Below are 25,254 nucleotides of genomic sequence, written 5' to 3'. Positions count from 1 at the left end.
AGTTTCATTATCAAGTTTTGGAGTTACAAATCACAAAAAATGCTTATTAACAGAGGTAAAGCAAAGGTAAGCTTATATTAAAAATACATAAACAATATTATTTTAACCACGTGGAAATGCCATTATTGCCGATTTATTCATGGGTCAGTATCAATTAAAAAAGTGTTTTAACAAAGTTGAGTTACGTGAACATTCAACAGGGAGTATTGTAGTGATTACCAATTTACGAAGTTCTTTAATTATTATAGCATAGAAATGTCCAACTATCCGCTTCAAAAATATTGCACCCCGGCGTCAATAATGATGGTATTGTTCGCCTAAAATTGGGACCGTAATTTACAAACTGTGATAGAAATCCTACACAGAAGATAGAAATCATAATAAAATTAATTTGTGTTGTGAATGCACTTGTTGTACGTGATTGTGAACTCACAATCATGTCCGAAATTTAAAAACTACGATATCCGCCGTGATAATAAATATTTACTAGTGGATAAAAAAGTTCTTTAAATATAGTCTAACAATATTAATTGGATTGTCGGCCGCCAAAACGATCGCGGTGACAAATAATTCACTGAGGCCTTCGATTACGACAAAATTATGAAATAAAAAAGCCACACTGTTCAAGTAAAATCCGAAAAAAAAGTATTGCCACGGCGATGGTTTCGGCGGACGACATCCCAATTGATGTCGTTCAAAATGACAATACTGATTATTCGGTGTCCGTTAAAAATATTCGATTAACTCGATTAAAAAATACGATTTTGCCCGCCAGTGATCACGGCGCAAGTACATAATCATTGAATGGAAATAAAACTTCATAAATTCCAAGTAATAGTTTCACATTTCATGCATTTGATCGGCGCTACATGCGAGCGTATTTTTGTAAATATAAACCATTATGACACTACTGACATCTGCGAGTTTTAGTTCTCTCTGAAATTAATTTTCCCGAATTTTTGATGTTTTATTTCCAAATGCGGGTACCCGCTGACTACGGATTAATAGTCGACGTTTAAAATACGACTTGTAAAATATTCACCAACACCATCAGGCAAAGAGAGACGGGCTACAACGTAACCCCCATTGGAAAATCCTGGCTGCACCCCTGGATGCGGCAATATTTAAAATGCGGTATTTATTGGCTTAATTGTGTTCAATGAAACCTGCAGTTGCGACGACTTACGTCTTACGACAATATAAAATCATTACAACTCAAAATTACCGCGTCAATCAGTGGACTTGAAATGAAGAACAATGAAACCAAGTGTAACAACACTGAATCCGCCCCGCCGCAGGCCTGTCACTCTGATTCTTTTTAAGGTTTCACCGTTTGAAATACCCCAAGATATAGACAAAATACGAACGATTGTAATTTAAATTATTGCGAAAAAAAATCAATTGATATATTTTGCATTAATTATTTTATATATTGTCACATACCGAGAAAACGTCGTATGCGGCTCCATAGGTAGTTAGTTTCAAAATAGACAAAAGGTACATCGCGTGAACAATTTACTGTGTTTCGATTTCAGTTACTATTATGGCATATATTTTGAAGAAATCCTAACATAGCACCAAATTTTGTGATTTACAATGTCTAAAAAGCGTTTTCAATCTGCTGCGAGACTGTTAAAACAAAACTTATGGTATTATCTTCCGTTTTATATTTTAATTTTAATATTTTATAATGCCGCAATCAAGAAATTGGGTTGCGGATTCACCTCTTTATCCTTTATTTCTTCACCGATTTTTATAATATAGTATTCTAACTTTTTGTGATTAATGTAAATTAGAAAGATTCCGAAGATTTTAAAAACATAGCTGCTCTTTAGACTCGATGCACCCACCTCTCTCAGTGATGCATAATCGGACAAATAACTCCGCATGTCTTTTGATGTATAATGATAAACTGTCTTTTCCGCTTTCAAGTTTCAGAAAGCTGAACTTTATGCGAGATAATGAACTGCAAGTAAATTTTGTATAATATTGATTTGAATAAATATAGTTGTTCGAACTAAGTCACTAATAATTTTTAGATTTATAAGTTACGGAAAATGTAATTTGACAGGAGCACAGAGAAGCTTTACTTATACTTTGGATACATAAAATAAAAATATTAATTATCAGTTCATTGACAAATTATTCAGATTTCCCCCTTATTTACTAACATTACTTTGGAATGATCTGTCAGTTTATAATATTGCAACACATAATATAAATTATATTTATATTCATTCAAAAGCACGTTGAAAGTACGGCTATTAAGAAATGTAAATATCAAAAATAAGGCGGAAAATATAAAATTTAACAAATATTTCTGTTTCTAATTACCTTTACGCCCCTCAAAAAAATTGTCCACGCTCTTGTGATAAGTAGGGCTGGGCATTTTCGAATACCTTGTGATTTCAGAATCGAATCGAATAATTTTTTCGAATAGAATCGAATCTCGAATACTTGAAAATATATAATTGTAAGCGATTTTATTATAGTAATTGATCCTCTCAACAAATGAATTACTGAAGACATAGAACAAATCACTCAGATAGATTACTGAGCGTTCACACAGAATAACAAACACGTAATATTAATAAGAAAATAGTCGTATGTTAGAATTTCGTTAAAAAAATACGACTCCAATGAAAAAAAATGAGGAATTCACCTTGAAGATTAGCGGAAAGATAAAAACAAGATGGCGGCGATTCGAAATTTAGCTCTGAACCGATTCGAATAATTCACTATTCGATTCGATTCGAATATTCGATTCGAAATGCCCAGCCCTAGTGATAAGCTATGCTTATCCTAAAGATACAAGGACGACAACTTGTACTGATATTCATTCACGTTCATTCTATATTATTTGCAGATTTTCAATATTATAAATATTACTTATTCGGAATGATCTGTCAGTGTGCTATGTTGTATCTCATTATCTGAATCTTAACTAGTAAATCATTTATTAGTGTGTTATATTTTACCTTCATATTCTCTATAGTCTTTTCTTCCCATCCCAGAGACCCGAAAATATACATCTATAAATAACTTGATGCCATCTATAAATGCCAAAGACATTTTAGACATTATATATATAAATATAAGAACATGACAGATCATAACTAGGGAATAAACGATAGCAAAATAAGGAATATATTCCCAGATTCAAACGCTTATGAACATAAGGCTACTAGCAATAGGGCTGGCTATAGTAGATTTACAATTGGTGGGATCTCATGTATATATATAGTAACCTTCGAAATTTTAGTTTTGGACACAAATCCCATTGTTAACCAGTACTAAAGGGTGTACGATTCCCGGTTATATTGATGCATATTGACGCACTTGATTCTACTCACTCATATAATATCGTTATTGGAAACTTAATGCAATTTTAGTTCGAAACACATGTGAACACGAATGTCATGGTTAACTAGTACCAAAGGGGGTAAGATACACGATTAATCAAGTCAAGTCAAGTTTTTTTTTCCAACCAGTGAAAAGTATCACAACCATAAAATTTACACCGTTTTACTGGGGAAGGGACGTCGCGGGGAACCAAACTGGTTATCGAGCAGCGACACCAAAGTTCCTAATATCTAATTAAAAAAGTAAAAATTCTAGAGTTTTGAAACTACTATATCTTATATTGACGGTGAGTGACGTATATGAAAGAGACCATCCAGTAGAAATTATATAGGAGAGTTTATATTAATTAAGCTCTTTTCAATACACATGATTAGGCATAACATGACGTGACCCGCACTAACAATGGGGAAAATAGGACACGCATTTCTATTTCTCTATTTTTAAATAGTTATGAACATTGATGCTATGATAACATAGGACTTTTAGCAAGGGGATAAGAACCAAAAAGGAGTTTACATTAGGTTGAATATAATTTATACAGTATCGTTTTTGAAAAATTTAGTTGGAACACGAGTTCTTTAAGGTGTAAGATTAACGACTATCTTGATTCAAATAGTATGACTCACTCTTATAATATCATTATTGGAAATTTGGGACGATTCCAGTTTGAACTAGTTGGGAACATCATTGGCATGAATATCAACTGTGAACTACCCGAGCGTACAGGTCACAATGAGCCACAGTTACATTTAAAAAATTAGCCTGATTACTTTATATAGTATGTTAGTTAGTGTCAACTACCATTTGTGGCAAAAACGCTCATCAGATTAATGAAATGCCAGGACTACGATTTTAAAAATGTCAGACATATTAGTATATATAGGCACCCTAGGATAAACAACAAGTTAAACAATAAGTTTTAATATTCGCATGGTTATTAAGTTGGGGTTGTGTTTTAACCGAATTGCACTTAACGAGGCATAGTTCAAACTCTTCCAGTATCTCTGCAGATATACACTGCTGAACTAAAAGTATCACTATGAAAAAATTTCACTGTTTGTCGTAATCACAACGTGACACCCTATTGCGGTGAAACGCCTTTTATTTATGCTGGCCTAATAACCTTTAAAAAGACTGACATTTCAAGATAGTAATTGGCCTTTCGGTGTGGACGATTAAACGAAACGACAGCAGTTAGCCCCTGCGCTGTACTGACTATGTTATTATTCACAGGATATTGCTACAGTTAATTCGTAGGACAGAATATTTAATTCCGCGATTCTACGAAATGAGCATGGGTTTGGTTTAACAGATTTTGCCATAAACAATTATGAGCGCGCATTGGTGCCCAAACTGACAAAAATAAGATCAATTTAATGCATTCCTGTATCTCGACTATTGGGCGAGAACGAAAAAAAGCTTAATTTTTTTATTTCTAAAACATGGCCCTAGCCTTATTCACTGGGTCGACTCAATAGCCAGAATAAAACGGTAGTTGTGCGTATCATGTTATTTTGAAATTTTGAGATTGTAATTTTTAGAAAATTTCATTTGACACACAAACCAAAACTGAGCTTATACTCAATATATTGAAAGTAATATTTCTCTGTGGATTTCCCGAAAAAAAACATATATATTTTATTAATACTATAGACATCTAAATTGAAAAGATTTCAAATGATTTGGGCACATACTTGCTCTTCAGACTTGATAGGCCTCCATCTCACTCAGTGATGAAAAGCTGGCACTTGACGAATTTCTTTTGGTACACTGATAAATTGTCCTGTCAACTTTCAAGCAGTGTTTTAAGCTGAAAATCAATATATGTGTCGAGATTTTGTGCAAGCCAATTCTAAATTTGATTCAAACTAAATTTCGTTGAGCCAACTAGGTCATTAGGTAGTTAATTCACACAAATGCTATTTGACAGAGACACTGCAAAGCAAAAAATATACGTTAGTTTCAATAAAATACGTAAGGGGTAAATTTCGACATTTGATTTCATAAAACCCAAACTTTTCTCCAATATTTTTTTAAATACACAAAACTAAGAAAATTTGAACGAATAAAATTTATTCAGCGATTGCCATAAAATTTCAAATATTATAGATTACCATAGAAATTGCTTTTCATCAACTCAACAGTTACAGGTATATGTAATCATTCAATTTCATAAATTCAGCTTAATATTTTATAACATATCAGGTGTAGTTTTCAAACTGCACGAGTTGCAAATATTACAATAACAGTAAAACACCCAATGAACTTTTATAACTGTTTCATGGAGTATATGACTAATAATTACCTCTGATCAGTAACTTGTAGAATTATCACATTGTTCACGGTGGGAATCGCAAACTGGAGATCGCTATCCAGCAGAGAAGCGAGCAACGAATTTTAGGGGTCTCAAGAGAGTACACCAATTTGATACAAGGTACTATATTTATAGTACTATTTAGGACCTCAAAACACAATTATTAAAACATGTGCAAAATCTAAATCTCAAATTTCGATAGAATGCACAGGATAAAATAAGCGCAATAACAATGTTGGCTCGCATCGAACTATTTAGCATTTTAAACGTGAACGTGGGTCTTACTTTTTTGAAATTTTGATTTGAAAGACAATTATTAAAACTTGTAAAAATATGAATCTCGAGGGAAAACACACGATCAAATATGTGGCATAACGATGCGGACTTTGATCGCAAGACCCGAGACGCGGTGCGCTGCCATCTAATTGTTTAGCATTCTAAACGAAAACAGTGGTGTACAGGAATAAAATAGGCATCGAAAGTCAAATAAAATGTTTAAATGATATTTACTTGTAATATTCCTCGTTCGTTGCTTTGTGTCTTTAAATCTCCAACCTTTAATAGTTTTGCATCTGAAAAAAAGGTAAAATATTGATAAATAAACTGTCGCAGAACTGTAGCTAGCATATTCAATGAACAGCGGGGCTGAATCTATCGGATCTTTTGCACAAAGCTCCCGCCACGTTTTAAAATGACATATTAGTAATTATCCATTTGGGGTTAGGAATGATTTAAAAATTTGAATTTTCAGCACAATCTGCATTCCTAAATTAAACTACCAAGATGGCGCACAACCTAAACCCTAACCAGGTACACATACTGTGTTCAGGTTGTGCGCCATCTTGGTAGTTTAAGTTAGGAATGCAGATCGTGCTGGAAATTCAAGATGGCGCACAACCTGAACCCTAACTATGTACACATACTGTGTTCAGGTTGTGCGCCATCTTGGTACGAATAATATGGGAGCACCCTATACACAATAAAATATAAAAGTGAAAAGGCTACGCGAATCTCTAATAAACCATTGATTTTGCGCTACATTTGCGAAAGTTTTGAAAGTTATGCAATACATTCATGTAAATCTTGTCCTGTTGAATGCAGCTTACGTAGATCAGTATATTACATTTAAGTTTTCTAATATGATAAGTCTATGTATTGCCATATAGCTTTAAAGTTCGACCAGTTGTGAGGAAACGGTGGAACCCGATGTTAGTGAGTTCGATACAAAAGAGAATCACCCACTAATCTAGACGTCTGTACTAGGTTAATAATTCCATTTCGTATATGCCCGAAAACCTCTAATTTACCACTTATACAATAGAAAAATGAAAGCAATAGAATAGCAAGGAAAACAATAAGTATAAAAAACATTTAGCTCACCTGAATATCGTTTCGAACTCGCTGTCATAACCCAACAGTCAGCTTATCCATACATCTTACACAAAATCGAACCTCATCCTACGACGAACATTTGTGACTGCGATGTCGCTTGTGGCTTCCCGCGCACAAATATTTGACGAAAAAAGCTAACTGATTGTTAGTAATCAAATAGTTTTAACTGATTACTTTAATTACTCCAGGTTGCCGTTACGAGCCGATCACGCTTCTAACGCATGATCTCCAAGTTGCAGAATGAGGATGACGGTTGGGATTTGCTTCATACATTTTCTGATCGCATAATACCTAGTTCATAATATTTTCGGGGTGTTTATCTCGGTGACCGTACATTTGAACCCACGTACATTTGAACCCATGCGTATATCCGCGGATTCAATCTATATATATGGGGGTGCTAAAATCCATGGGTTAGGGTTAGTATGGGTTCAAATAACCGTGAAACAAAAAAATTCATAAGTGCAATAGTACGCAGGTGCAATTGTCGTGGGTTCAAATGTAATGGAACCGTTCATCTCAGATCTCACATTTTTACATCAGTAACGGGAGCTTGGTACAAAGAATCCAGCATTTCCATTATATTTGTCTTTTCATATTTGTCGAATAAACGCGCACGTGGATGTCATCAAAAATGTAACCTTCCTTCCACTCAATGAAAGAATAACGGCGTGTTTAGCGTTATATCAATGCATTCTCTAAATTGACGTACAAATCTTAGCTCATTGACTTTTGCAGCCAAAAATGTTTTCATACAATAACGTGCCGGCGATGTCCTTAAAGGTGGAGTCACAATTAACGTTGTTTCGATGCCTACCCCTACAGTAAAGATAATTTCTCCGCCCAAACCAAACGGCAGAGACATAACATCAGCAACAGCATTAATCACGGTTCTATGTGAAGTAAATACGGTAATTGACTGCTCAAGACAAGTGCATACCGACGACAACGACTGAGTCACATATTTGGTGTTATGGAGCTCGTGAAGGGGTAGACTGTTATTTACGGAGCCCCACAATAAGAACGTAACAAAAACAAATTGTTACTTACCGATTAATATTAATGAGTGATTTGAAATTACTCTATTTAATAACTCGGATGTATTTGTTGCTTCTTAAATTTTATTAATGTCATTTTGAGTAAACTAATAGTTAACGGAGACTCTAGTTCTGTATGAAGCACTTTGAGTTTGTCTCTACAGTAGACCTCTAGGTAAAAAGCGAATATGATACAGGTATGTACGGCCATAAAGAACAATCCTGAGATTTCGTCATCCAGCGTAAGGGTATAGACGTATATTAATGTGTTTAGTATCTATGCCAGCCAGTGCACTGCAGTTGACTACGTTCGCGTTGAGTGGCGCATTGTGCCTTAGGACTACGCTTGATTTCTAACCTAAGATTACCCCGCTTGGATTCGCAGGTTCAAATTCAGTAGGGGATAATTTAGTACCAGATGATTGCTGGCGGCTTCTTCCCACCATCCCTAATCTAAGCTAGCGCTTCCCAAACTTTTTTCGCCACGGAATATTAATACTTTTTACGATGTAATTTCAGTTTTTACTCTACTTTCGCTTGAGGCACATAATATGCAGCACCTACGCCAAATGGATTTTTCGAACCGTCAGTAAATACTTGTACATAGTCTCGATAGTTTTCGTGTATATGGTCAAGAAATGACGTTTGAAGTATTGTTGGTGAACATGTTGTACCATAAATCGTTAACGATGTATCAATTTGGGTGGCTTCATTATCCAGGGAGGAATCTTGAAATTGCCATCTTTTGCAACAAAGAAGTCGGTAAAAAAGTTGTTGGTTGTTTTCATAATAAACGTTGCAAATGACGGTTTGCCAGGAAAATATTCTTCCCACGACTGTTTGAATAATTGTGCTGTAATTTCGCTGTCATGAGGAATCGTTCTGCATTTGTAATGTAGACATTTTCTATAATGTATAACATGTAAAGGCATTTTGTTACACTGGGATTGTAACGCTATAATAGGAGTACTTTTTAATGCAACCAAACATTGTGATTGGATTACAGCCAGTTTCCGCAATATAGTCGTTATTTTTATTGTTCCTGTTCTTGTTCTTTGACACGTTTTCAAAAAGTCGCTTTTCTCTTTCATTACTGGACCAATTGCTTTGAAATTTTCAGTAGTTAATGATGGAATGTTTTTCTAGAAGGCTATTACTTTTATTAATTTCAAATATTCCTGTGAGCTTTATGAGATTTGTTTTTATTTTGGGCTATGACGTCATCAGAATTTGCCACCATGTGGCGATTCCGCAAACATATATCGATCACTTGATCAACGAACAGGTTCCGTGGTCAAGCCTGCTGGTAAGTTACCGTACCGTACCACAGTGAATTTCAGCGTAACGTGTCTATATATTTGAGCATAGCTCTCTTGTTTATGATGTAATCCCTTCAATATTTGTATACTGTAAGTAAAAATTACTTTCGACTGTGACCACTTGTAACACAAACATTTGTTAAATTTATGTGTTTATTATCACTGCTGAGTCCTATGAAAATGGCAACAAGAAGATTGTGTTTGCATCAGATTATTCAACATTTATCCTGACTGTTGATTGTAATAAAATTGAAGGTAATTTTTGAAGTGTAACAAGTGCAGGAAACAAATTAACTTTTACTTTGCATACAACCGCAAGCTTAGGAACTTGGGCGAAGATCTTATTTATTAAGTAACCGCTTCAGGAAACATCAAACGCACTTAATAAAATAAAACTATAGTACTTTTTAGCACAAAATAAATATTGCCATAATCATATAATAATGATATAATATAATAACTATGATAATTATTTTCGAAATACAACGCTATTTATAACATAGTCTCAAATTTTTATGGTATTCGATGAATCGGAGTGTATACACCAACATCATATACCCAACAGCGGAAGATCTTCCTGGCGCCAGGAATACTTTAATTACTCTAACCGAATATTCATAACGTGCCAATGATACTTTTGCTCTGGGTGCGTTATTGGAAGCTAAATTTAGAATAGCCGTATAACACATAAACACTTGTGGTTAGCATCTGATTTAAATCGTGGCATAAAATTATAATCAAGTATGCATGTAAAATATTTCTTTGTCCTTCCCTTTTCCCAAATTCTTCAATCTGTTATATGTAAATGACCGTACGTCTAATAGCATTGTACAAAGGGTCCAACTCGTACTATCCCACATGTCAGATATTTACTAGTTTGGGTAGCTGGCTTTGTTTATAAAAAAAAAATACCGCCTTCAAATCGATATATTCCTCTAATTATAAAATAATTTTGATTTGGAAATACACTATTTTATTAATGTAAACCCACGATTGAAAGACAACATTTCTTCAGTATCTGAAACCCATGGGCTATTTAGTAAAATACAGTAGCCCAATGATATTTTTCTTCGGTGAACGTATAATGAGCTACAACTCTACTCAAACGCAGTCTACTGCTCGATTACCAACACCGTCGACAAGGAATATGGTAAGTCATATATATATATAAATGTTCCAGCGACATGCATTATTTAGGTTGGTGGCGAAAGCCGTGTTGCTTTTAAGGAGCTAGAGCCGAGGATCTAGAACCTTTATGGCATTTAACATTTTCCTGAATCGTCTTAGTAAACGGGATTTGAATCTTTTGTTATCATGGTTATTACCGCCTACTTGGCTACTTGTTATCATGGTTAATACCACCGAACCTGTTATTAAATGCGTGTGTTACGTTCTTTTGAAATTTCTTTGCATCAAAAAAAATATTATCCGTGCTATATGATTTCTTAAAGTATAAAAATTATCACAATTAAAAACTGTAACCTAAAATAATCACAAATAATTCAATCAATCAATCAAATCGTTTTTTATTAGCCATCCATGCAGGCAAACGGGCACAATAAAGTTAAAGCAAAATAAAAATATATATATATATACATATTTATGACTTTGCCCAGAATGGACAGGATAACCGCGAAATGACCATTCGGTCTACCTGTCAGCGGCTACCTTGGTTAGGTAATTGTGCTTACGGTAATTCTGTATTCCCTACTATAACTTATTGTCTCTAAGACTGTGCCGATGATGCATCAGCAACTATGTTGTCGGTTTATGTATTAGCAACGACCGGAAAGTAAATTTAAATATCAGCCTGTAACAATTTGATGACAACACAAAGGAACCCACGTCTTAATCGACTTCCCTATAGGTGATATCTTTTTACTATATACCAAGCGTGGAATATACAAGTTTTGATGCATAAATAACGTAAACCATGCTAAATCTATTTTACCTGCTCGTGATCACCTTACCTTTCATGTCATAGACAAGTTATTATGACTACCCAAGTAAGAAACCTGCAATTGCTTGGAGTTTTAAAAAAAGGATTTTCATCGGCCTTACATATCAAAACACTGTCTATAGCAGTGGTTCTCAACCGGGGGCCGATGGCCCCCTAAGGGGGCCACAAAGCAGTTCAAGAGGGGCCACGACACAAGACCAATAATTGATCATAAAGCAACTTAGTTTGCATACTTTTATTTCAAAACAAAATCTCCCGTTCACCGCAGTTTCATTACATGAACAGGTTATTTGCGATTTCAGGGTGAATTCACTTTCCCATACGTGAATTGTTTCATCATATTGCCCACAATACGAAAATGGAACGACACTTGCATTGGCGTTGGCTTCACCAAAGTAAATCTAGATGACAGAGTGAATGTAGCTATGAAGTGGCATTTCGTATTCTTAGCCACTACTTAGCATGAAAGCTTCTTCACTGATAGTAGGCCTATGACTTGCCACAGCCCATCTGGCTTTTCTGATCTTGTCACCATCAAAACAAAATCGAAAAAAACCGTTTGATGTTGACAGTGGCATTCGTCTCTGGCTGTATCAAAGACTGTGCTCCATATAAGAAACCTTGCAAGGCAGTCCCAAGTCCAAGATTCCCATTGATTGTATACTAAAAAGCTTGGACTTTTTTTTGTTTCTATATAGTTTGAGTTTTTTTGGATGGTGAACATGGGGGCCACGAGTGCAATAAGGCGCCAGAAGGGGCCACGAGCCATAAAAGATTGGGAACCACTGGTCTATAGGTTTGAGTTATAGAATGTAAAGCCATTTGATTGCGAAGTCGAAACCATATAAAAAGGTAGAAACCGAGCGATTAAAAAATTGTTGCGAGTCTTAAGTAAATATAAAATAAGCCGTGCCGGAATGTCGAAATGAAACGTTTGTTGTTGCAGAAACTCAGTAAAATTATAAGATAATCCAAAATAAATTATCTAAAGTGCATAAGGAAGTGAGAACAGATACGAAATTATAAGTCGCAAAAGACATTCCAGGTCAGTGCGTAGATTGAGATTATCTTGAAAGAATATGATGAATAAACAAGCAAACATATTGGTTTATAAATGATTTTAAGGTAGAGATAGAAGGTTCTGCTGCCAAATACACACCGTTCGAGTAAATTTGTTATTTCAGTTATTTCGTCCACCTTAATGCTTATTACGGATAGTTTTATTGTCCAATTCGGAATCGGAGTTTAATTTTTAGTTTCAAACCATTTTCAAGTTACCCGAATTCAGATTTTTGAGTATCAGTCTATTGAAAGTCCATACCAGTCCATACATTTTCAAAGATTTGTGTCTTTATGTGTTTTAATGGAAAATTAGGATTATGATATACTGGTACACAGCAGGTGAAGTTTAAATATGTTTTGACATATACATATATACTAATTAACTTATGCAGAGTTTATATCTATAGAGTACTAACATATAAAAAAATACCTAGTCGGTACCTTCAACACTTTACTACCGTTTATGTCTTCCGCATGTTGAATGTAGCTGAGTAGTGACTAATAATCACCTTATGTTATGTTATGACTACCTAACATATATAGAGTATAATAGCAAATACCTTTGAAAAGTTTGCGAATAAAAGAAAAGAATATTGTTTTATTGGATAAAATATGTAGTAACTTTATATATTTTGCTTATCGAAATTCACCTATAATTTAAAAACTACGTAAATGCAAATTATAGGGAAATTCGTGGTTATATAAAAAAGTGTGTCATCAGTGACCTCTTAGCTCATATTGTTTCAAAATATATCGGTCGAAAGTTAAATTTGGTCAAGCCTTCATCTGATGCATGCAGCATTGAGTGATGGAAGATTTTCATTTATATACCCGTTCTTAGTAGTACTTTAGGACACAGAGAGCAGTTTAGAATTAGGCTGTATATCAATACGTCTAATTACTATAATATCGTCACGCTAATAACCAAATTGCGTAAGTCATTTTTGGCGATTTTGAGTTTTTTTATAAAATAGGTATTTATGTGATGCTGCGCACCTGTCTGTTAACTCAGATTTTATTTAAGAATTCCGAAACCCATAAAAATGAAGATTTAGTATGACATGCACATTTGTGCAATTGTTTCGTCATAATGAATTATCATTGTTCCCACAGGACTATTGTGACGTCACAACGGCACAATAACCTCGGCGACGTATTTTCGAGTTTTTGCATCTCGGATTCTAGCTTAGCGCGTATTAATTTGAATTTATACTACAGTATAAAGAGGCGTGCACTTGTGATATTCACTGTCCGAGTCCAATACACCTTGGTTGGCTTTTATATTGGGTGCATTGCTGTTTTATTCTTTATATTTAATCTTAGTCTTATTTCGGTGGGTGTACAGAATGTGTTATATTGATGAAATATATATTTTTAAACATAAATATAAAGTAATTGAAACTGATTAGCTATTTTGGGGATTAGACATTGTAGATACTGAATATTACATTCGTTTTTGGAATGTTAGTTTTCAGGACTGGTGCATATAATAAAGTTGCAAAATTGCGTATGTCCCCAAGTCATAGACACATTTCTGCCTAAGTCACAGTGCGCCGTTATGACGTCACTTAACTGCGTCATACAAATTAACTTAAATCCGGCTACGATCAAAAAATTGAACCATGGCAAATTATTGACTCTCAATGGCATAACAATATCATTAGGAAGTTTTTTACGTTTTTCTCAAAACTGCTAAAAATGACTTACGCAATTCGGTTATTAGCGTGACGATATGTTAAAATGGAATCTATAACATCTATACAACAACAAACCCGTGTGGTCTCCAATCGTGATGGTAGTATACATTCAAAGATCGGAAGCTTCAGAACAGTGTTTCCCAACCCGAGTCCGCGGTCTTAAATGAGTCCGCGGAGCGTTCGAATGAGTACGCAACGAGCCAGAAATTCACTGCGGGCCGCAAACGTTTTTGCGAAACTTAACTATCAGCCAAGTTACAATTTACGTTAGAATTTACATAAAACATAGCAACTTTATTCACATAACAATAATCAAGTCAATAATAATTGGTTACTGAATAGGGCTGGGCATATATTCGAATATTCAACTATTAGAATAGCAATTTACTGCCAGGTGACGCGACATGTCACTCGCGCGTCGCTTCATTGAACGATGAGATTTCACAACTCGCTTGCGGATTTCCGACGAAAACAAGAGTCTGCTGTGCACAAGCGTCGATAGATACCTAAGTGGTGTTTCTCGCGAGTTCGAACAACGAGGAATAAATAATTTTTTTTTTTGGTAGGTAGTAATGGTGGCGACCCAAATTTCCTAAATTGGAAAGCGGCCAGACAAAATACTGAAAATGAAACGAAGAGCCCATAATTTTTTGTTTTATGGTGGGCCGCGACCAATTGAAAACACTTTTTTAGGCAATTTTCCCTTTGCATTCTTCGCTTTACTGCCCCCACATTGGTACGTGCAGTACTGCCGTGGGTGTTGTACGAACAGCTCAAATTTGTAGAATTCACAAAAATACGAATCAAAATATAATCGGGCACTTTACCACGCATTTTTGTGTCCACGGATTGTCATGATATTTTTTGAGTACTATTGCTTTTATTTCATCAACACAACCGCAAGTTAAAATGACCACAATTAAATTAATAATAAAGCAAGTCGACGAATATGTATTTTTGATTTACAAATATACTTTAAATATATTTTTATTAAGTACTAAAACAAGTTCTTTCTGGAAATTTATAGCAGATAGTAAGATTTTTCTAACAGCGATAACAAATTCGCAAGATCGCAAAAAATATGTATCAAAACTAAATATAATCGGGCAATATATGCTCACATTATTATGTTCGAAGATTGCCGTGGTATTTTAAAAAACTAATGCTTTCATCGTGTCGTAAGTCGACGCAACCGCGAGTTACTATGAACACAAATAAATTAAAATAGAAAGACATTTTAAATTCTCGTCGTTGTCATGGATTGAATGTTGTGCGACAGAAAAGGCCATTGTTGAAATTTGTTAAAATTATGTTGTGCTTGGTTTTATTGCCCCCTGCAATAAACACACCTTGAGTCCGCAAAGGTTTTCGTCGGTGAAAAAATAGTCCGTGACCAAAAAAGGTTGGGAAACGCTGCTTTAGAAGACATGGATACCAAACCGAATTATATGGCCATGGAAGGTTTGATGTTTCGCAAACAATTTTCTCTTATTCGATATATCTGGCCTTACTTTGTTTTAACGTCACATCTCAATATCTAAAAACGCCCAAAATTTCTCCTGGTTTAAAAGTCTAGTATAAATAAGTATGTTTGTTCAAAATTTGAAAGATTTTACAGATTATCATCCCTTAGTGTCGTCATCAGAATTATTTTGTCATCTACGTAACAATTGTTCATACACTGGTACAAATATCTAAAAAAATATTGATGTTCTAAACCTCACCTATATATAAATGAAGGCCACCATAAAACGGATCCGGACCAGTAGGGGAATCGATTAGGTAATAGATTAGATTTTATAGCACGATACGCACAAGCGAGCAATGTGCTATTTTTGAAAATAAATAAAAGGCACTCTATAATCAGCCCATCGGTATTTGAGAAAAACCAAGATGGATAGATTTCAATCATCGAACAGTTATCATTTCTTTTCAAAAAACATGAATCATAGACAAAGCGCCCACTGATTTGGCGACTGTATACGGACTCGACTCGAATTTGCGAAATACAATGCAATACTAGTTGTCGAAAAGTTTGGATCGATAGATGCATTATCACTGAATAACGACAAGTTGAGGGGAAAGGCAATTTACTCTCCATTGTGCCCGAGTTCAGGCTCTTCTTGGTCTTGGTCCATTTTGAGTTTATTTTAACTCGATATTTTGTATTATAAATTAAGCAAATGACTGACTGGAACTTGTTGATGAGAGACTTGATATTAAAGTTAGTCATGAGCTACAACGTTTTGTTTGGGTACACCTGGTGATAAAAAGTTAAGTTGGCGGGACTAATGCATATGGGGGTAAATGTAGTTTTTATTCAGCGAATAAGAAATTCCCTTGCGACACACATCTTACTACCAAAATGCTTTGAAAAACGTCTGTCAAGTGTCCCTCTGTACCCCACTTGTGGGGCACATCCGGACAGACCCTGGGGCACAATGGGTCAGTCTGTCAAAGTTCAACGAAGTATGCTCTAAAAAATAAGCAATTATTCAGCATACTCGTCTAAAGAACAGGGAGACTTCAAATTTAAAGATTTAATATTTTTAAAATCAATGTTCAACTGAAATAGTTCCAATATTTTGACAAAAAATTTTGCAAACAAATTTGATTATTTCCTAAAATCTGAATCGAATCTGAATCTGGAAATATTATTGATTCTGGAATATATTCCATATTGGGCCATGGGTCGAAAAAAAACCATAATCTTACACAAAATATACCGCATCTCTAGGTCTCTGAGCACTTATTGTATCAAACACTCTCAAATTTTGCCCTGTAGGGCATGTCCCACTGAACCCCGGTCCATTGTTCCCCATAGGAAACAAATATTTTCAGACCATCCCACGGCGAAATTCGGAAGGTACATCCACTCGCCAAAGTTATGAATATTTTACAGTGGACTAAAGCTGAAAAATATCAGACGGTGGTTTGTCATGTTGGAAAGGCTCAAAAAGAAAAAAGAAAAATCTGGAACGGTGAAATTTTAGTCTCAACCTCCCAAAACAAATTTCACCTCATAGCTTGCGCCGCTGTACCCGTCCGTTGTCCGTTCGCGGGGACGTTGTGACTCACCGAAGGGCGGATTGAAACATCGAACCGCGGACAAGATTGCGGATATAGTATCAGTGCGAGATCTGATTTTCCACTGTGCCCCATGTCCCAACGTGCCCCATCTTCCCCTACAATATTGGTTATGACCACATTTATTTATTAGCACATTTGATCTGTTTCTGGCACTGAGCAAAAGCATGTTCCGGCCACGGAAATGGGATGATTAAATGTCATTCAAACTAAACAATATTATTTTCACGATGACTAACCCCGAATAATAGTAATGTTTTCAAATGAAACTTCACAGCACCTATGGAATCGTTTGTAATATTTTTATTACTTGACAATGAACAACCTCCTAAAATATTTCATCTAAAGATTTAGATCAGGGGTGTGCAATCTTTTTTATTTGCGGGCCAAATACAAGTAACTGGGTGAAGCCGCGGGCCGCACCTTTATTTAATTTAGGCTTTCTGGTAGTTGCAAGCACAAAAATTGCCTATATGTGCTATTGATCTTACGGCATTATTAAGGGTTCTTGTAGAAATAGTAGATTTAAAACGCATAAACTTCTGAAGAAACTGCTATTTAAATTTTTTGTCACACCGACTTCAAACGAATGCAGTGAGAAACACGTTTTTGTAATATAAATCGTGTATTTTGCAACAGAATTTTGCTAGCTTGTTTTGCTAATATGACTGGTATGGGCTTTGCGACGAAAAAGAATAAATACTCGTTTTGCGGGTACATCATTCGAAATTGTTATTTCTCCGCGGGCCGCACAACTTCTTCTTGCGGTCCGCATTTGGCCCGCGAGCCGCAGTTTGCATACCCCTGATTTATAGATGAAAAATACCACTGAGAAATAAATTCTTTAAAATAAGTTGAAACATTATTAAATCTTAATCAGTGCTGGGTTCAAAAATTTAAAATTGGGTTTTCTCTCGTATCGCCCCACCATCAACAGGTTTTACGGAACGCCAAATATAATCGTAATCGTTAACTACGGTGTTGCATTTGTTTAACGTCTAAAACAAGAACGCGTTCATTCCAATAACGAGTTCGCACGAACCCGCTGAATCGTACCACGAATCTTAATCGCAATTATATTTTCGAATTTTCTCAAGATATATTGCTTCGAAGTCCTACTTTACAATACTAGGTTTCAAAATCACAACTGAAAGAACAATATTTTAGATATATGCTTTGTATGAATAAAAAAAAACGTAATGCTCAAAAAATCAAATAAAAACAACGATACCACGCAGCAAGTTTTTAATATTATGACGGTATACAATTGGCACGGATATAATTTAAAGGAAAACTCAGTCACGAAGGAGAAAAATTTTGTTTCATTCCCGAAGCTAATTTTATTTTAACCATAATATATATATTTACTCATTTCTTCGGACTAAATCTCATAACGATCTCATGACTCATAAAGCTGTCAATGTTCATATATCTCAAGTTTAGTAACGTTTCATGTCAGACATCTTTGTATGTAAAATATATTGTTGACATATTATTAAAAGTTGTATATTTATATATGGGTCGTAAATACAATTCCTCGCATAATTTGATGAAAGATATTACAAGGTCTGATTCAGATTATAATCAAAGGGTTGAAGAACTCTTTTTAAGCCAAATATAACAATGATTGGAAATTAGAGCAAAACTTTGCGCTGGCGCTCCCAGTACTATTATTAAGCTTCACGAACGATATCAAGAGTTGTAAATATGATTGGTCTCAAACTTGTTTCGGGATGCGTCATTTTTCCCACCAATGAAGTAGTGAGGCACATTGGCTTAAAACTTCGATGGTTAACAGCAGCAGCAGTCAGGGCAACCTTTTTAAATAAATCCATTTGTTCAATTTGTTAATGATTCTTACAGCAGGGGTTCGCAAACTTTTGATGTTACGGAGCCCTTGAAGAGGTTGGTTATTCTTCACGGAGCCCCACAAATAAATTTGGAAAATAATGCAGACAAAAACCACATTGTTATTTACTGATTAATATTCCTGAGTAAGTTAAAATTACTTTGGGCTAATGACAATACATACTTTAAGTAATTTAAATGCTCAAACTTTTTTATCTAAATATCGCAGATAAAGTATATATATTGGGGCTGTAAATTTGAAAACTTGACAAACACATGAATGAACTCGGGGTCAAACCCTCTCCCTTTTGATATTTTTGGAAGACTGAAGAAGTTGCTCATAACATGCGCGATTGCATTTTGTCAAAATCGCCGATTGTTTTCGTCAGCCTGGCGTATTTTTTAGACCGTAAACATCTTTATGTGGATGTTTATTCTCACTTAATCACAAATTTCCCTTGCTTGTATTGTTCCCCGAGGACGACGATAACTACTTTTTTGTGCTCTTGCGGAATTGTGAGTTCAGTATGGAAAACGAGTTAGTACATTATAATCATCGGCGACGAGATGCTAAAAATAGTTAATAAATAGGTGAATGGCAACCAAAATTTCTTGATTGAAAAGCGGTATTGCAAAATATTAAAACCAAAACGGAAGATAATATGATAAGTATTGTTTTAACGGACTCGCGACAGATTAAAAACGCTTTTTTAGATATTTTAAATCACAAACTTTGATGTTATGTTAGGTTATCTATGAAGTTCTATCATGCGAGTTACCTAAATCGATTCAATTGTGCGCTCGATGTACCTTTTTATCCATTCTGAAACTACCGATAAAGCCAAATGCGACTTTTTTCAGTCGCAATGCGATGCAATATAAGTTTATTGAACAATTTGTTATTGCGAACAAAATACATTTGTTGTTTCTCATTTGATGTCCGCGGATTGGCGTGGTAATTCTGGTTTGTAATGATTTTATATTGTCGTAAGTCAACGCATCCGCAGGTTCCATTGAACACAATGAAGCCAATTAACAAGGCATTTGAACATGCAGGCATCGGTCAAGGATTGCGCAATTGTAAATTGTACTCATTGATATTTAAACACCGCTGAGATAACAACTCAAATTTGATAAATCTCCAGATCGCAAAAATATGATTCCAATCTATTTATAGTTGGCAGTTTGGCACTTATTTTATGTTATTTTAGAATAGTAATAGTATTCCTCATTTCATTAATCGTAATCTCGACTCAAAGACAAGTAACGATAAACACAATTAAATTATTATGACAAGACAGTTTAATTAAATGCTCGCATCGGCCATGGATGGAAACTCGTTATCAACTGACAAAGTTTTTTTTAACGAGTGGCCGAATCGCGAATAATAGTGCCTGGTAATTTCCAATTCCAATTTTGTACTCTCCCCTCTTCCTTTTAAAAATCCTGACCTCGCTTCTGCTTATAGATCATGTCATACTTAAGTCACCGCCTCGTTGCCATATTACGACGCTGCTGGTGTCAAATTTTATTAATGGTGTATTCGCTTCTTTGAACAGTTACAGAATAGTCGAATCCGTATTTTGACAAGTAATAGAGTAGCTCGTGGAGCCCCTAGGTTCGTCTCACGGAGCCCTGGGGCTCCGTATGGAGCACTTTGAGAAACTATGTCTTACAGGACCCGATATTTAACCTAGAACTTTGCTGTTTACTTATAGTAAGACACTTTCTAGTTCATTTCACACACTTTCCTCAGTGTTCCTCAAAAATCCCTCATTTCTTGAAAACTTAGCCGACCTTTCGTAAACCAAAAGTCCTGGATATTTAAATAGAATCAAATTCTTGAAAATAAATTTTCGTGGTAACCTACCTTCAAAATAGATAGTAAATATGGAAAGTATTTTAAACAAAGTATATCAAACGAACAATAAAATCGGTGACTCAAAAGTATTTACGGTAGATATGTTTCGGATTGTGATATAACGAATCACCGATAATATGTAAAGCATTAATAAGCGTTCCTGCGGCATTGCGACAAATTTTGTTACTTCGTCCGAGTGCCCGACTTTCATTTGATGGCTTTTGACTCATTCCCACTTCCATCGCGTAAGCGATCGCATACGAGTCGGATACGACCATACAAAAGTTAAAAATAATGCGTTCCAGGCCTGCCGAAATCTACGTTACTATTCTAAAAGAAACATTCTATTATAGCCTATGTCTGAATATTTATTTGCTACATTGTTCTATAATAAAATGAGTAGATAATTATAAGTCCTAAGAACCATCAGATAGATAATAAAATATTTGCGTCGTTGCATTATTTCGTTGAGAAGTCGTAAGCACTCACAACATCTGAGCATTGACAATTATTTAGAGTCGATGTCACGTTCAAATCAATCAAAGTATTCCTAATGTCATAAAGGTAGTTTTCCGATGGATATGGGGTTGGTGTGTACACTTCGATCCTCTGAATCCCTGCGAGATGTTGACTATGTCATTATTTACATTGTATTTTAAAATTAGCTTAAACCATACGGAGAACCACGGCCTCTCGTCCGGTTACCATTCCATGTCGGGTATGGGATTAGTTAGTTATTTGTCTTCGGTACCATGGACCTGATGGTGGAGGATAAGGATTTGTTCAAAGAGAATTGTTTTAAAACAATTGTTTAAAAAGTTTTTTTTGCCTGTTTTGTTCAAAATGAATGTACTATTTGATTTTTTTGTATTAAATAGGTTGAAAGAAAATGGATGTAAAACTTGCCAAGCGCTTCTTATTTGCAATGAATCCTTCGAAACGCCGCAAATATCGATAACGGCTCATACAAACCTTCTCAAGCTGTAGTTCAGTGCGACCGCAAACGTGGTTGGCGCAGTAAGACGTAACCGATAAGTTATTACGTGAGCGACCCTACGACAAAACTACTTTGCGAAAATTGAAATGTGATTTCAGTTTGTATAACTTTGAAGACTCTATCACTTCAACCTTAAGAACAAAGTATGCAAAGCATAAATTAACCGAACAGGATTAATTAACCGTAATAATGCCTTTATTTTATGAGAAAAATGTCAATACATAAACTCGAAATCCTTATTATGGCGTCATAACAGATTAGTTGTAGCGTCTTTGCATTAGAGCATAGGTTCTCAAAGTGCTCCGTACGGAGCCCCAGGGCTCCGCGAGAGAAACCCAGGGGCTCCGCGAGCTATTCGATTACTCTTCAAAATACTGACTCAAAATTTTGTAACTGTTCAAAGAAGCAATAACAGCTTTGATAACATCTGACAACAATATAGCCTCGAAATATGGTAAAGGGCCGGAATTAAAAAATGACATTATTTATGAGCAGTAGCGCAGCCAGGATTCTTAAAAGGAAGGTGGTTCAAAATTGGAATCGGAAATTTCCGCGCAACATTTTTCGCGATTAAAAAAACGGATAACGAGATTTCTGTTGCGTAAAATATTCAATCCAAGACCGATGGAGCATTTGACGTGTCTCGTCGGTATAATGTAGTTGTGCTCATCGTTACTCACGTTTGATTCGAGATTACTATTAGGATTACTTAAATGAAAGAATACTATTCTAAAATAACATAAAATATGTGATAAACTGCCAACTATAAATAAATTGGTGTCGTATTTTTGCGATCTTGGGATTTGTCAAACTTGATTTGTTCTTTCGCACTTGAGATTATTTTTAAGCAAGATATCGCTGTTTAAAAAATCACAATGTCTGGGGAAAATACGAACAATTGAAAATTATTTTATTGCATTCAGCTCCGTCGGTAGTTTCAGAATGAAAAAAGGTACATCGCGGATCGCGCGCACCATTGATTGCGTGCGGCTGCGTCGGTAGTTTCAGAATGAAAAAAAAGGTAAATCGCGCGCACAATTGACTGTGTTTCGATTTCGCAGCTACTACGATGAAAACCTAACATAACACCAAATTTTGTGATTTACAATGTCTATAGAAGCGTTTTCAATCTGAGGTGAGTCTGCTGAAACCAAAGTGTGATCTTCCATTTTAAGTTTCAGTTTAAATATTTTAGAATGCCGCTTTTCAATCAATAAATTTGAGTTGTGGATTTACCTTTTTATTGATTATTATTTTTAGCATTTCGTCGCCGATGACTATAATATGGTAACATGTTTTTCACATTGAACTCATAATTCCCCACGAGAACAAAAAAGCAATTAACGTCGTCATTGTGTAACAATACATGTATATGCCGAGGGAAATGTTTGATTTAGGGAGAATAAACAGCGGCATAAAGATGTTTAAAACACGCCATGCTGACGGAAAAAATCGGCGATTGTAACAAAATGAAATAGCGCACGTTACTAACGGCCTTTTAATTAAGTCTTCCAAAAATGTCAAAAAAGAAAAGATTCGATCCCTAATTTATTAATATGTTCGTCAAGTGTCAAATTTACAGCTTTAGTATAAAATTTAGATTTATTTATGACTTGTGTTAACCCTATTAAAAAAGGTTCAGCATTTAGAATAAATAAAGTACTTTTAACTTGCTCGGGAATAATAATCTGAAAGTAACAATTTTAAAATTTATTTTGGGGCTCCGCGAATAATATTCAACCTTTCAAGGGCTCCGCAACACCAAAAGTTTGAGAACCCCTGCATTAGAGGACTCTTACAATTAGCATAGTCTAGGCCAGGGCTACTCAACTGACGGACCGCGTTCCGAAAGCGGACACTTCGGGTATTCCATTCGGACCGCGCATAATTCTTCATTTTGAATCATTGGCCCCACTTTTAAAAATTTTTTTATAGATTTTAAAATATATATGAAAAGAACTATAACGCCATTACAAACAATTTTGATTAGCTAATAATCATTAGTCGGTCTAGGAATTGCGTGTTTAAAGATGCCGAAATATAATTTCTGGAAAGTTCGGACCCAAATATTTTTGAAATTTTGTATGCGGACCTTCGGTAAAAATAGTTGAGTAGCCCTGGGCCCTAGGCTAGCGCGTCTCATCGTTTAAATCAGTAGATTGCCGCCGATGTAAGTTTATTCTTCATTATCGTAACGCACTCGCTTTGCCGAAGGCTGCCTTTGACACAATTAATTTTGTAGTAGGCTCGTGAGCTAAGTTTCATGATTTTTCTTTTCAAAACGTCTCTCTGGCATCTCGGATAAACATTCCGGTTAAAATCTTATGACTTTGGTGTAGATACCACCGTGGCAATGAATGTAAGCAATAAAAATAAAAGTCAAAACAAGATTTTTTACTTTCATTTTTAAAATTATAATTCCGGCAGCGTATGCAGCTCTTCGAACGCAACGTTTTGGCGTAGTTTAGCGGCGATGCAGGGGGTATTTCAATGAAAAGTACAAAGAATACAAAAAAAATTGATTTAAAACAAGCCCTTGTTTTAAAACATGATGTTTTTTTTAGAATTGATAAAAAACAAAACCTAGTGGAGGAAGGCGTATCTGATGAGCGGTAACGTGAATCACCCTACGGCGGCGAGGAGTCCAGCAATCTTCTCGCACATAACTATCCCTGCATGGGATTCGAACCTGCGAACCCATACAGAGTAATCAGAGATGCATTGGCGAGCGTATTCCTAACGCTTAGGACGATTAGTAACTCAACCAGTGTCTCAAGGGGGATTTTACTTGGCTTATCCGTGAATATAAATTGCTCGTAGAGGTAAATGCTGTTAAATATTGAGGTCATAAAACTGCCTTTTCTAACTTCACAGAAAAAAAAAGAGGGAAACAGATTGAAATACATGACAGACGATAAAAATAAATTCAAACATGTCTCACTAGCAATAACGACCATAAATGGACATAAAAGAAGCTTTCGATAGCTAGGTGGTGCTTCTCGCGAGTTTGAACAACAATTTTTTCATTAGCAGTTCCAATAAGTGCTCAGATTTGTGAAAGACATTGGGATTCGAATAATACCGCGCGGGCCACTCGAAAACTTTCGGCGGGCCACGGGTTGAACGACCCTAACCTAGTTGGTCAACAGCCAAAGCAACTTTATTAAATTTATTCATTTTTTCAAATTTTTCCCCGATTATTATGGGACCCTATACTTCACCTAGAACATTGCTGTTTACATATAGTTCTTTTCGCACACTTTCACATCAGTGTCCCCTAAAAATTCATTACTTGGAAACTTCATCGACTTTATGTA

The 25,254-nt window shown here is 35.4% G+C and overlaps 1 long non-coding RNA gene across 1 annotated transcript; it reads right to left on the bottom strand.

The window, feature by feature from the left end:
* Positions 1–5,050: 5,050 nt before the first annotated feature.
* LOC144424634 (uncharacterized) lies at positions 5,051–7,166 on the bottom strand. The gene is made up of 3 exons (XR_013476857.1): positions 7,058–7,166; positions 6,188–6,249; positions 5,051–5,173 (listed from the first exon to the last, which is right to left on the bottom strand). It is a non-coding gene; the product is annotated as an uncharacterized LOC144424634 (long non-coding RNA).
* Positions 7,167–25,254: the final 18,088 nt, after the last annotated feature.

This window comes from Styela clava, chromosome 6 (assembly GCF_964204865.1).
Source record: "Styela clava chromosome 6, kaStyClav1.hap1.2, whole genome shotgun sequence".
Classification (NCBI taxonomy): domain Eukaryota; kingdom Metazoa; phylum Chordata; class Ascidiacea; order Stolidobranchia; family Styelidae; genus Styela; species Styela clava.
The sequence above is the reverse complement of the archived record's forward strand: the minus strand, read 5'-3'. Positions and strand labels throughout refer to the sequence as shown.